This window comes from Crocuta crocuta, unplaced genomic scaffold (genome assembly GCF_008692635.1).
Source record: "Crocuta crocuta isolate KB4526 unplaced genomic scaffold, BGI_CrCroc_1.0 scaffold56, whole genome shotgun sequence".
Classification (NCBI taxonomy): Eukaryota; Metazoa; Chordata; class Mammalia; order Carnivora; family Hyaenidae; genus Crocuta; species Crocuta crocuta.
In genome coordinates, this window is record NW_027531334.1 from 9,842,919 (window position 1) to 9,858,469 (window position 15,551).

The 15,551-nt window shown below is 36.8% G+C and overlaps 1 pseudogene; it reads right to left on the minus strand.

Moving 5' to 3' along the window:
• Positions 1 to 354: 354 nt before the first annotated feature.
• Positions 355 to 944, minus strand: LOC144238125 (large ribosomal subunit protein eL18 pseudogene; annotated as a pseudogene).
• Positions 945 to 15,551: the final 14,607 nt, after the last annotated feature.

Here is a 15,551-nt window from a genome sequence, read left to right on the forward strand (position 1 = left end):
GGGTAGGGACAGCTCAAGGCCCCCAGATAATACCTGCAGGGACCTCTGGTACCTAACTGTCTTCTCCCATCCCTGTGATGTTCCTTCTGCTTCCTTAGTACCATTACAGAAGCCATGCTTGACCTGTGGAACCCTGCCGGAAACTCCAGTCTGTAAACATGTGTTTCTCCCAGATCATTGTTTTTCTCGTATGGTTTCCCACCAGGTATCTGGAGCCATGTATAATTAATTACATTGCGATTGCCCAGGTGTCCACAGGTAAGATCTCTGGTGGTTTTGTGTGCAAAATAAAAAGGACTCATGAATCCATTTTCAAATTTTTAATTAATTAAATTTTTTTGCATCCAAAATCTTTTAGATAACAAAGCAGGATCTGGGGACAGTTTTTGTAACCGTGGTGGGCCCATTGAACTCTGGTGAGCTCAACTTCTGGCCTTTGGAGTGCACGTAGGGTGCAGTGGGCTGCATAGGGCTTCCTCCAGCCTTATCACCATCTCTGTACACTTCTGGGCTTTCAGAAGAGCAGAGAGCAGGACAGTGCCATGGTTCCTGGGAGGATCCAGGGCCAGCTGATTGAAGGTGAGGATCTTGTCCCCATCTTGAGGATGAAGTCTCTAGACATGGCTCTTATGGTGCAGCATGCACACTGTCAGTTTGGGTACCTCCTGGACAATCAGGTCACCTGTTACAGTCTCTGCAACCACAGTTCTTTTGTCTTCCTGGTCAGGAAGTTTTATGCTCCACATCATCCTGTAAAGGGACAGAGGCAGCTGGTTTGGTGCGACTCATGAACCACTTCTTCAGCACAACTTGGTGGAAGATGGAGTTGGTTTGTTTGGATAGAAACCTGTATTATTTGACGGACAGCCTTGGGTAGATGTCCTGGCTCTCGGGCTCTTTATCTTAACCCTTTGGTCCTTGCTGTGGAGGATGCTGACTCCCATTATGGCGCTTCTCCCAGGGCCAACTTCAGCACAGCTCAAGAGGTATAAAAGGTTACATTTCTCTGGTGACAGGGCTGTGGGATGGCTTGTGTTGTAGCCCTTCCACTGATACTCTAAATTATCCATATCTTCCAGATAAACTCTTCATCTAGAGAATCACCCGGGTTCCTCTTCTTCTTTGGAACTAGGAGCTGTGGCTGATCTAGGGCTTGAAGATATATTGCACCTTCCTTATTTACTCCCTTGTTTTGCTGGAGACCATTCCCCAACAGTTTTCAGTAATTATATGGAGGGAGAAAAGTTTTTGAGAACATGTATATAAGAATTTTCCTTTTTATGTTCTCATAGTTGATAGTTTAGACTTCAATTTTAATTTTTTGTTTTAAAAATGTGTAATTATTTATTTTGAGAGAGAGAGAGAGAGAGAGAACACAAGCAAGGGAGGGACAGAATTAGAGGGAGAGAGAGAATCCTAAGCAGGCTCTGCGAAGTCAGCACAGACCTCAGCTCGGGGCTCGATCTCATCAACTGTGAGATCATGACCTGAGCTGAGATCAGGAGCCACCCAGGTGCCCCTAGACCTAATTTTTTAGGTAGTAAATCATGCCTCAGGAGTTTAAAAGCATGTTTACATTTGTTTTATTGCTTTCAGCATTGCTATTGAGAAGGCTGGTGATCCTTTTATACACAGACCTATGCCTGTGAATTTTGTCTCTCTTTACCCTGCAAATTTTCTGGATCCTCCTTCACCCTTCAGGTGATGAAGTTTTGCAGTGATGGACTTTGGTGTGAATTGTTTTGTTTCTTGGTTCATTTCTGTCAGATACTTTAAGCTCTTTTCAATGTGGAAATCCATTTCTAGCAGTTAAATTGGGGGAGATTTCCTTGTTTTACTTTATTTCTTTGATAATTTTTCTTCTCATTATCTCTGCTTTCTTTATCTGGAACTCCTATTATATACATCTTNTTATTTTTTCTGTCCTATTTTTCTTTGTCCTATTTTTGTTTTATTTTCTGAGGGATATCTGCAACTTTATTTTCCAATATTTATTTCATTTTTAATTTATTATATTTTAATTTGCTTAGATTTTTTTCTTCTTGTTATCTGAAATAACTCCCTTTTTTGGTAGCATTCTGATTTTATTTCATAGGTAAATATTTCTAATTTTTTTAAGGACAATAAAATATTTTAAAACTTCTATTTTGTTCCTTAAATTCCCTTGTTGTTGTTTTTCTGTATGTTTTCATTTTCACGTTTCATATTGGAGATTTTCTACAAGTGGCTTGTGGTCCTTGGCCTCTTATTTATATTAAGAATGAGGCACTGGGGGCACCTGGGTGGCTCAGTCAGTTGAGTATTTGACTTCAGCTCAGGGTATGATCTCACAGTTCATGGGTTCAAGCTCCATGTCGGGCTCTGTGCTGACAGCCCAGAGCCTGGAGCCTCCTTCAGATTCTGTATCTCCCTCTCTCTCTGTCCCTCCCCTTCTCGCTCTCTGTCTCTCTCAAAAATAAATAAACATTAAAAAAAAAAGAATGAGGCACTAAGAGTTTTATTGGAGCCCTGTCTTATCAGGTGGGGCTGGTTTACCGATGAGCTTTACCCAGGGGAGAATTCAGGCTTTGTGTGTGTGTGTGTTTGAGGGGCTCTCCTATTGTTGGCATGGACAGGATTTTTTTAAATCTAGTTTTTCCTTCTATTTCCTGCATGGGGGATTTAGACTTGGATATTAGTAGCCCAGGCACCAGGATGGTCAAGGGACTGGTAGACTCAGTGTTTACTAAATAAGTTATCACTCAAATTCTATTTTTAGTACCTTGCTTACATCTTCCCTCACCTATGCTTTATATCCTTAGATAAGATCTTTCATTGTTCAGCTTTTCCAGAGAGTAAACCCTTATCTTTAGCAGAGGTAAGAGAGAAATAATTACTTGGCTGCTTGGGATAGAAGAAAATATAGCAGCTCCTTTTAAAGACTTAGCTACTTATCTTCCTGCATTCTGTTCTGCCTTGCATCTTCACTGTAGTAACTGATCCCTTCAATTCTTCAGGCTCCTGTGGGGCGGAACAGCTACATTCTTGCTGTTAATCCCTCTTCTCTCTCACACACATATAAAAATCTCCATTCAGGTCTCCTAAATTAGTAATAACTGCAGGTTGGCTCCAATTTCCAAAATTATTTAATGTCTCTTTTCTACACTGCTCCAGTTTCTTCCTTCCTTTCTCCCTTTCTCTGTTTTCTTCCTTCCTTCTCTTTCTTTCTTTCTTTCTTTCTTTCTTTCTTTCTTTCTTTCTTTCTTTCTTTCTTTCTTTCTTTCTTTCTTTCTTTCTTCCTTTCTACACTTTGTGAGCCTACCCTTTTTTAATTGCTATAATTTTAAGGGGGGTTTAGATGGATCAGGAATAAATGTATATGTTAGAGTCACAAGGTTTAACCAGAAAATTCTAAGTATGATCCTTTCTTTCATTTTTTCCCCCTTTTCATTGGAGAGAGAGAGAAAACAAGCCAGAGAGTGTGGCAGAGGAAGAAAGAATCTCAAGCAGGCTCCACACTCAATGTGGAGTCTGGCATAGGGCTCGATCTCACAACCCTGGGGTCTTGACCTGAGCTGAAATCAAGTCAGACACTCAACTGACTGAGCCACCCAGGTGCCCCTAAGTATGTTTCTTTGTAAGTAAAAATCAAGGTGTAGAAAATTTCTTCCATGGGCAAATTGGATAACAAATTCTAGAGTGGGAATGGAAATTTGGAATTCTATAAATTCTCTCTGGGTGTTTTCATGTACCGACTCTTCATAAATTGGTAATTTTTAGGATTGGTTTATTCTAGAATTATATATATCTTTCTGCTTTTGCTTTTACTGTACTCAGTATTAGAAATGTATTATTATAATCTTATCTCGTAGGGCTTACTTCACTTTCTATGGATAAGGTCATTATTAACAAAGGATTATAACTCTCATCGCTCACATTCCAAATTCTAGTTCTGTATTTTCTAACTTAGGCAAGTTCATTCATTGAATCTGTGCTCCTCAGGTTACTCTTCCACAATATCTAATCAGAAATACCTCTTTTTCTTCACCCTCTGTAGTTTTATTTCCTTTCTAATATAATTTTGTTTTAGATAATAAACATATGCTAGATAATATTTGTGTAACTGTTATGAATTATTAGTTATACAAATAAGACATTCTATCCCCTATTTTCCTTTCTAATCAACAAGTTTTAAGTGTTTAGCAAATATTAAACTCTGTAGATAGAGGGGAAACAAGAGTGTAGAAAGATTAGGAATTGAAAATTTATCAGGCAAAGAGATGCAAGGAAAGAAGAATGGAAGAAAAATAACAGAGCAGCCATTATGGGTCAAGTTATCTACTGAGGTGAAAAAAAATTTGGATATTTATTTTCATTCAACACATTATATAGGATATAAAATCTGACTTTTTTTCTTCTTTCAAAATGAAATGTTGGAAAATTATTGCTAAATAATATATGTTGTTACAAGGTCACTGGTAAAATCTGAAAGTTCATACCTATCAGAGGGTTTCCTTAAGAAGTTGAGTTACATGGGACTAGAAGACAGAGTATATTGCATATTTTGTTTCTAATTTTTATGGAACACAAGTAAAGCATTTGCCTACATGTATACATACCAATGGACTACTTGAAATGGAGAATTCCTTTCTATAGAAGTCCGTACAATTTTGTGCTGCCTATGAAACTCTGTATGGAAAAGAGTTGGACAAAGTGCAGTTTTGTCCTCCATTTTTATTTTTCAAATACTTCCTGTCTTTACTCTGTTCTCAACAAATTACATCAATACTTTTTTTATTTTTCCTACCCAGGCTGTCTGCTGCTATATGAACATGGATTCTCTTTTAGGTCACTGCTGTGTTTCAATCAGCCAGCTTCTTATATTTCTTAATTAATTCATCATAGAACACATTGATCTTCCCTTTCTGTAAAGGACACATAGTACTGGCTTTTTCTATGTTTTATAGTATTGATTTAATATTTTAATAGCTGGAATTGAAAATTGAAAAATGATTGTTTTCTTTTCAACCAGAGTGGTATATGTGCAGAAGATAATAGTAACAGTAATGCCTTATTTTACTAATTTATAATTAACTTCCCCCCAAACACACACATTTTTAACATCTCTGATGTTGGAATACATCTACAATAGTGATTTAATTGGAAACTCTCCCTGTCTTCCTCCCTTCTTTTATCCCTCCCTTCCTTCCTCTTTCCCTTCCTTTATTTTATTTAAAATATTTTTAAATTTATTTTTTGAGAGAGAGACAGACAGAGTGAGCAGGGAAAGGGCAGAGAGAGAGGGAGAGACAGAATGTAAGACTGACTCCACACTGTCAGCGTAGAGGCTGATGTGGGGCTCGAATGCACGAACCATGAGATCATGATCTTAGCTGAAACCAAGAGTTGGACGCTTAACCTACTGAGCCACCCAAGCACCCCATCCCTTGCTTTATTATATTTTTTCTTTCTTCAGGGATGATAACATAATGATAATACATCTTAGAATCAATGCAATCTTTGGGGAGCCTGGGTAACTCAGTCGGTTAAGCGTCCAACTTCAGCTCAGGTCATGATTCATGATCTCATGGTTCGGAGTTCGAGCCCTGCATAGGGCTCTGTGCTGACCGCTCAGAGCCTGGAGCCTGCTTCAGATTCTGTGTCTCCCTCTCTCTCTGACCCTCTCCTGCTCTCTCTCTCTCTCTCTCTCTCTCTCAGAAATAAATAAAACATGAAAAAAATTTTAAAAAAGGAACCAATGCAATCTATAATCTGAAGAGATAGTATAGCTACAATTAGTTGAATTCTTACTGAATGTTAATGTGCATGAGGTCTTCATTTTTTTCTATTTTACAGATGAGGAAACTCAGGCCCCTAAGATAAGCAGATCACTCAAACTTATATATCTAGTAAGTGGTAGCACTTGAACTGATAGTATTCTAGTCCAAAGAGTGGACTTTTACATAAGCTTTACATAAACTAAAGTGCCGTTTGTTACTATATGTGAATTATACCTGAACAGAGCTCTGAAGTTGTAGAAATAGAATCATATATGCTCAAGATGAAAGAAATTTAGAAGACATCTATTCTAATTCCCTTATTTTGTAGATTAGAAAATAACTCCAGGTAGGTTAAGTGATTTCCTCCAGGTATTATATTGTGAAATTTTCAGACACAGGGCTAGGACAAAAATCTTACATACTTGTAGTAACAAACTTAAATACCACAGATATATATAAAGAAAAAGTGAAATCGTGCTCCATCTTAACCTGAAAAGATCTTTCAGAGATGTAACATTTACCTGACAATTTTCAAATAGTACACAAAAATAGGGACCATGATGAGTATCTGTAAATATAATTCTTTAAAATTATTTTGGAAGTCAAAAGGAAAGTATTGTCACACATACAGTTCTTTTAATATGTGCCTTGATACTTTTATTAAGAGAGGAAGAATTGATATATTTAACAAAGACTTTTGTAATAGTTCCTACTATGTACTAAGAATTCCTCATGTATTAACTTATTTAATCCTCATCAGAAAGTTTTGAAGCAAGAACTACTACCTTTGTTGCCATTTTATGAATGAAGTAGTAAGAGTTTGGAAAGGTCAAGCAACTTACTAAAGGTAAGAATGGGACACTTGAAGACTCAGACTCTTTGGTAATGAAGATCTGAGTCGCTCAAACCCTGTCTAATTGCGGTTCTGGTTAGTAGTAGAGGTAATAGCCAATGAGTAATGAAAGAAGGAGGTCAAATATATTAATTAAAGACATTAGTTAATTAAAATGACCAGTTACAAGGGCGCCTGGGTGGCTCAGTAGGTTAAGAGTCTGACTTCAGCTCAGGTTATGACCTCACAGCTTGGTGGGTTCAAGCTCCCAATCAGGCTAGGTGCTGACAGCTTAGAGCCTGGAGTCCACTTCACATTCTCTTTCTCTCTTTCTGCCCCTCCCCCACTCACAGTTTCTCTCTCTAAAATAAATAAACAATAAAAAATAAAAATAAAATAAAATGACCAGTTACAGAAATGAGAACTGTAGAAGCTTCACAAGATTTTTTGGACGTGTGTGTGTGTGTGTGTCTGTGTGTGTGTGTGTGTTTGTGTTTATGAGAAAGCTAACCACTTTCTTCAACTCTTGCTTTCTCTTTATGTTAATTATATACATGCTATTGGTTACATTTACAATTTTGACTTTAGGTAACAGTGGGACTGTTACTGAATTTGACGAATAACTAATACAGTTAGTAATGGATGCAATGATTTGTCAGACTATTTTTCATTTGGGGGAAAGAATACAATCTTCTCTTTGAAGAAGTATAATGGTACGCTGTTACATAAGCTGTTTTGCTGTATAAGGTTTTTTTGTTGTTATACGGAAGCTAAAAGCCAGGAACAAGGAAGTCAAGAGTCAAAGGAACTGGCTGTACTCCTTTATCTATTTATTTCTTATCAGCTCTAATTCACCTTTTCCCCCGCCTCTGTGGAAATGTATCTGGGCCTTTTACTAACTGACACAATGTTAAGTTTTGTTGCTAACGAGTGATGGAGAGATACGGTAGGTAGAAAGGGTTTTGTTTTCTGGTTTTGTAGTATCTGAGCACATGGCATGGATTGTTTCTTCACTGCTTGGCTTCTGAAGCTCCTTCGGTGGGCGGTTCGATCTGGAGCAGCCAACTCCCACGTGGTGGGTAGATTCTTCAGCATCCGGGTCCTGCAGGGCAGGGCAGCCCGCAGCACCTAGTAGTCAACAGCTACCCCTTGGGTGGTTTGGTCATGAGAGGCGCCTCTCTGTGCATAGCTTTCACCCGCATTTAGGGGAGGTTTCCAGCAATTTCTGCCACCTAAGAATCACAGCAAATTCTGTGCCATTCAGTGGGTCACAGCTACACCCTCTACTATGAGGTCTGTATTTCAGTCCTGGGGAATGGGGGACGGTGCTCTCTCTCAGCAATAGGGGTAGTGATTGCTCCTTATAACTGTTCTTCCTGTAATTTTTAGAGTTCTCTTTATTTTTTACTAGCCAAGATCTTCTTATTCAAATCCCTCATTGTAGTTAATAATTCATTATATTAAATTTTCCCTTTTTAAATTACTGTGTGATTACTCTCTCTTGATTAAACTCAAGGCTGTTTGACCTCAATTTCCATGCTTTTAAACCACTACCCTGTACTACTTTTTACTATTAACAGAGATAATTTGAAGCTGATAATAATGTGGCTTTGAATTTTTTAAAAGATAAATAATTAATAATTAGGGTGGTAGAATCGTAACATTTTAAGGTGGGGAAGAACATTAAAAATAATTCAGTCTGGTATCATCTTTATTCATATATGGAAATTGAGGCCAACATAAGTAAAATTATGTGGAGATCCATAGTTTGCTTTTTTTGGTGTAACTATTACCTATCATAGAGTCAATATTTGTTAAGTGTGAATCAATTAAAGTGAGTGAATATACTAGAAAACATTTATTAAGCACCCTGCTAGTAGCTACAGGTGGCGTGATGATTTAGATATAGTTTTTTCCTTCAACAGATTTTCAGTCAAGTAGCAAATTTGAGATAAGAATAACAACTTTGGTTAAACCTTATCCCTCTTTGCTTTGGATATTATTGCCAAGCTGATTGTGGGTTGAAATCAAAAGACAATTTTCTTTGTGCAGTCTTTTTCTCTGTCTGAGGCTATATAAGGATGAGTATCATGTGGACGTATTTAGGCTTAACTTTGATATAGCTATTAGAATCTGTTATTTTCTGGAACAAGTTTTGTATAGTTTCTCTAAAAGCTTAATTCCCAAAGCACATTTATGATTTTATTTTTGTACTTCTGGGGACAACGTCCTCACACAAAAATCCCAAAGTCTTTTTGGATTTTAATTTAAGCAGAAACCTTCTTACTTACTTCACTTTCTGGAATGATGGGTGACAAGAAATAAGACCACAATCTAATTTGTGACATATCTTGAATATTTAGCTTATGGAATTTTAATAATAAGCCTTGGCTGATTTTGTTTGTGAATTCTGGTAACTTTAGAAATTGAATAAATGCCTATCTTTAGCACATCTTCATCATTGGGGGGCACTGTGTATCAGAGCATTTCACAAAAGTTAGAATAAGTCCTACCTTAAAAAAAAGAATTTCTAATAATATATTTTATATAGATAAAAAGCTTTTTGTGTGATAATTTTTTTTTCTTATGTAACATTCATTAGTACATAGCCAAACTGAAGGAGGTCAGTAATTTAGTGGCTCTTTTAATCCCAATTCATAATTTTAAAATAAACTGAAAAGCTAAAGAAAAGTGAAAGTTGCTGCATTCTGAGAACAAACAAACAACACTTTTATTAAATAGTGGTTTTAAGGTTTTCTTGTTTCAAGTTATAGTGTATCATGAAGTCGTAATTTTAACCATTCACTTTGTGTCCAGTGTCATCACCTTTTTATTTGTGTAATACTTAAATTGGTGACATAAATTTAATATCCAGGACATCATGAATATTTTTGAGAATATCACCTTTTCTGCTTTCTTTTCCTTCTCTGCCTTATACTTCTGTGTCCATTTCTTTATTTTTATTTAAAAATTTTTTTAATGTTTTATTTATTTCTGAGAGAAAGAGAGACAGCATGAGCAGGGGAGAGTCAGAGAGAGAGGGAAACACCGAGTCTGAAACAGGCTCCAGGCTCTGAGCTGTCAGCACAGAGCCCGATGCAAGGCTTGAACCCATTAACCGTGAGATCATGACCTGAGCTGAAGTAAGATGCCCAAACAACTGAGCCACCCACGTACCCCTCTTTGTCCATTTCTTGATAATTCTCTGTTCTCAAACTTACTTCCCCTGGCACACACTTACTTCTTGCCTGTCCAGGGCTTCTGCTGACCACTGAAAGGTCATGGCAGACACATCTTCTGCATGGATATAAGAGAATAAGGGTTTGGTCTCTTGCTTCTCCTGGTCCTTCCAGAGATCATGTCTCCTGGCTCTTTAATATGTTTATTCTAAAAATAAATAATAATATTTTAAAAACTGCTATGACTAAAGTGTTATAAATGAAAATCTTTTGTGATCTACAAACAAGGGAAACCACATGTTGTGTCTTCATGTATTTTCTTCTAATTTTTTAATGCGCTTTGGAGAAGTAATTAGGAATAATTCTGAAGGAGGTAGGCTGCTCTGCAATGAATTGTGAGAACATTTGGACATGTTGCACATGCTCTGCGGAAGGCAGCAGACAGAGCCCCTGCCTATGACATTCTTTACCAGTGAGAACACGCATCTCTTGTATGATTGGCCCAGAGGGATCACAAAGGAAGAGAGACAAACCTGCCTCACAAAATTGTTTCATTCAGTGAAGAGTGGAAAAAAGGGCTGAAACTTGTCTTCCTCACTAGCATGATAATTGCTAAATATGGAATCCATAAAGGAATAATGAAAATCTGGGGTGGTGATATCAATAATTTATGGAATATCCATCATTCACCTATAAGAGTAAATCGATACTATATTTTGAACTTAATGCATTACGAATGATGCAATTGTCAATTAAATTCTTTTCTTCAATTAACTGTCCCCCTCAGTTTTTACAATGGGGTGATCACCACCAACGTGACTTTCAAGTTGCCATTGTGTTTGGCTTACTGTAAATGGCCACTCAAAATAACTGTTAAGTGTAGCTTCCCTCAAAAAAAGAGTAAAAATGTTCATAATAGCAAATCTAATGCTAGGTAGAGAAAGATTTTTCTAGGATGGAGAGTTTTATTTATTCCCTAGTCATAATGGCAGGCTGAATTCTTTTTTTTTTTTTTTAATTTATTTCTGAGAGAGAGACAGCGTGAGCAGGGGAGGGTCAGAGAGAGAGGAAGATACAGAATCTGAAACAGGCTCCAGGCTCTGAGCTGGCTGTCAGCACAATGGCAGGCTGATTCTATGACCGGATTTACTGCTTTCAGCATAATGATATTGGCCAGCATGAATCGATACAGTACAAATCAGGAGCGGTCGGTGTGTATTTTGAAGTCATCTATCTTGCATATTTTAATATCTCATAATAAAAAGGTCCATGTCTAATATTTTATTTGAAAAGCCTTTTTATATGGGAAACATTAGTAATTATTTCTGGCCTTAGAGTTCACAAAGAGATAAGCTATTTTGAAAGAAAAATTAAACAGAGTGTTCATGTATCTGTTTAGATGATAAAATAGGTTAATAGTTTTCATGAAACATATTTAAGATATATTACTTTGAGACAATGCTCTCTCTGTATATATAATGGTGATGTTACAACCCTAATAAATATTTAAGCACTCTTTACTGAAGTGACCTGGGTGTCTAAATTTAGCAATTGGAGTATTTTCTAGGGTTGTAATCAGACCTTGACTATAATTTCAGTTTAAATCTTTTTGTATAATTATTTTGAAGTTGACATAATGGAGAAGACAAAAAGCACATGTGTGTGGGAGACAGAGACAGAGAGGAAAAACAAGACAATATTTTAAAATAGCATTTGATGGTTTACCAGGAAAAAAACCTTACCCAACAAACAATAATAATAACAACTTATACGGGGGTTAAACATTATTATACATCTATTCTTTATCCTTCTTATGGTGCACAATAACTTTAACAGGATATATGTATTTGTTTTTTTATTATAAGACTCACTTTGGGACCAATCATCTCACTGCAGAGGTGAATCTGTTTTTAAGGTATGTGGTCAGAGCAATGCAGTTTTTAAAATTTCCAATTTATTTGAGACTAATTGCAACCTCCAATTTAAAGAGAAAAAAAAAGCGAAAGAAATAAATTTTTCTCTCTAGACTGTTACGTGAACTTAGGGCTTGAATAAATTTAGAACTTGCATAGTTCAGTATTGTTCCTGTTACAGAGGAAGATACTTCCGTTCTGAGAGGCAGCCTGACTCTAACAAGGGCTCCTTGGAAGCATGGTTTGGGAGTGAGAGGTGAGGCCTTTGTAGCCTTGCCCGTTTGCCTGGCTAACACTTGGTGAAGATGAATCTGTTCTCATAGTTTTGTTTATTTTAAGCCCTTTGTATTTGTAGATATGGTGCAAGCAAGTATTTTATCATTTATTATCTCTTTCTAATAACATGCATGGCCAACATTTTTAAATGTTTTTGTTTTCTGTGATAGGTAAAATTCTCTTTAAGATCATAATTTAAAAAGAGAGTACTTCCAAAACACTGTCTTTTAAGTATCAAAATAAAGAAATAGGGAAGAGAAGGCAGCATTAGCCTGTGATTACAACAAATAAGGGACAAAGAATGCAGATCAAGGCCTCTTCTAAATAGCACCTGAAATTTTTAAATGACTTTGGGTAAGTCCCTTAAGCTATTAGCACTTCTATTTCTTTATTGCAAAAGGTGATAATAGCTGTCCTCTGACAGTTAACCTTTAACCAATATGTTGTGCACTCATTGATTCCTCTTTCATTGAAATATTAAAATCCTTGATGTGTCTTTGTTTATGATTGGGCTGAATATTTTTTAACATCCTTCCAGCAGGGCTGTAGAAAGAAGACTGAAAAATAGGTGGAAAGTAATTCTCAAATTGGACTTTCAGTTATTACTATGAACTTTTCTTAAGAATCATATGATCAGATGCAGCTAGTGGATGTCAGAGGTTGTCCTAGCATTAAATTCTGTGATCATCTAAGTCAGCGGCTTTCAAAGGATGGTCCCCTAACCTGCAATACTGTCACTTGGAAACTTGTTAGGAAAGAAATAGTTGGGTCTTATCCCATGTGTACTCAATCAGAAGACTGAAGCCTGGCTATCTGTGTTTTAACAAGGTCTGCATCTAAGTTTGATATATGGTAATATGTAAGAACCACTACTCTAAACTAGAACAAATGAAAAAATGAGATAAACTCTTAGAAGCCAAACCATCAGACTTGGCAGCAGACTTCATGTTATATGGTGTATATATTTTTTGATGCTTGGACAGGAAGACCAGAGATTTTGTGTTAAGTCCACATTGATTGCTTATGTTGACTTTATTACCAAAATTGTTGAAGGAAGTGAGGGAAATCTTAAAGTTTTGATAAGGTATTGAAAATAGCAGAAGGAGGTCTTTGAGGAAAATATGGTTGCTGCTGAGATGTAGATATTAGAATCTAATAATTTGTTCTGTGCACAAATGAAAGCTAAGAAGGGGTGCAGGGCACTCTGAAAGATTTAGTGCATGTCACAGATTATGATCATCTGAAAGTATCACTCATGTTCACTATTTGTTTTTATAAATAAAACTTTGCTTTGGGATTAGATTAGTGATAATTTTGAGGTTCAGTTTTGTTCTTTGAGATTGAAAAATCAAAGAAGCCAGAAGAATTTGCTTCATTACAAAGATGTTAATGTTTTATATACTTTATACTGGTAGCACTATATTTTTGTAGTGAAATAATTATGTTTCAGTGAAGGGGAATTATAAAATAAAGCTACTTTCGTGCTGGACAGAACTAATTTATAGTTGTGGTAGTTTGAACCACATTTTGATACTAGCATAGAAGAAGAAGGATATTGGCAAATGTGTTCAAGATTTGGTTGAACACTGCTCGTTGCATACCATTGATTCTCAAAGTAGTTGTTTTGGACAAGTGAGGGCAAAGAAGAAAGCTGGTTACAAATTTCTGGAAGTCTTATACTAACTCACTCATGTTCTGCAACAACTTGCATTTCCCAACATCCATTTCATAAATGAATTCACAAGGAAAAAGTGCCTTAGATTATGTTAAATCTTAGAAGAGTTGGTCTTTAAGAATACCTTAGTTATTTGCTTTGTCATCTCATCTGTACTAAACATGTTACCTGTTCAAAGTAGGAGGAAAATATTACATATGGGGTAAAATTCAATATCATTTGTTTCTGTGAAAATGGAGGAAGGGAAGCCCAGTAATTTCACACTGGTTTTAATTTTTAATCTCTTTTGTAGAAGCTGTCAGGACTTTTCTACCTATAAAGGATTTTTTCTTCCTCTAAATACCTCTACCTTTCTGTTCTAAATTGAACCATAAAGGATATTAAAAATGAGACTGTGAGTGTTGGAGAGGTTGGAAGCCCTGCCTTGGTGAATCAATATATCTTTGTAAAGAAGATGCCTCAAACTATGAAGTCACCTATTGATTGTTTAAAACCCTACTGTTGCCCCTAATCCTTTTGAGTTATTATCATTAATGGAATGATGTAAGTTTGTTAATATCCAGTTTCTCTGGGATACTGGTTTTCTGAATAGAAATTAAAGACCACTTTAGACTTCTGAATTTGGAAAGCTGGTAATAGGTGAGATGGGGACTCTTCATCTGATCCTCAGTGAGCTGTTATCAGTGCCCTTTAGTCTTGATTAACTTCTCCTTGGATATCAGCTTCATGGGTAGTTCCATGCAACCAAATTTACTGCTCTGCTCACACTCCTCTGCTCAGGTCAGCCTCCCTCATTTCTTGCTTGGTGACGTTCCCTTAGACCCATAGGTCCTGTCACCCCCCCTTTCAATGTCATCAGCTGCTGTCAGGCCGAGTCAGATCAAGACCTTCTTTTAAAGTCCTAATTCTGTTCCTGAAAACATACACAAGGCAGAGATAATGCTGAGACAAGGCACAGCCGTGTCAAACATAACAGATTATAAATTGAAATTAAGGAACACAATACACTTTCGGAAATAAGATACGTATGATGCAGAGGTGGAACACAATATCCCCTAGAAGAGAGCAAGTCATTTGTGAAGTGGCATTCTCTTAGCATCCTTCTCAACATTGGTCTGTGTCTCATTACTTGATTCGTGTTTTAAAAGTGTGTGTTATGAGGACATGGTCTGTGGTTGTTTGATTTTATATATGTAGTGCCTAATGTGTAAGTACTTAAGAAATATGAGCTGGAGGAGTTTTGAAGTAGGAAATAGCACAGAGAAAAGGGGGACAAAGAAAACTTCATTATGTGACATAAGGTGAATTTGAATAATTCAATTTACTACTGAAAACATACCAAGCTGTATGGAGCTATGGGGAGTACATGGATAGAGAGGAGGTGGCCTGATAATCCCAGTGAGTGAAGCAGTGCAGGCCCAGGTAACATGGTCAGAGTGTAAAGGGTGTTCTTTAAGGGGTGATCACAGGAGCAGAGAGTTCCTGTGTGGAATAGTAGCAGATGAGGTTAAACATATGAAGTGGACAGATGATGGAGAGCTTGGCTCAGTGGCATGCTGGAACGGGTTTGAATTGTTTCATGAGAGCCTATTATGTCTCTCTTTCCACCTCGAGGAAATCAGCTCTGATGATAGTGTTCGCACTACAGACATCTGCAAATGGCACAAATTAGGGCTTGTCCACACTCCTAAACACCCACACACAGAACCAAGTGTTGTTAAACATTTATAAGCAAATCACCGCATTTCATATTAGGCTTCAGAGGTGGTACTTGTTTCTAGGTTCAAGTAAGAGATAGCAGGATGAGACCAAAATATTTGTCAGATTGAAAGGCACCACTTAGCAACATCATAGTGGGGAAATGTTGCAATGAACAGAAGCTAAAATATTGAAGCTAGTAATTTTAGTTAGAAAATA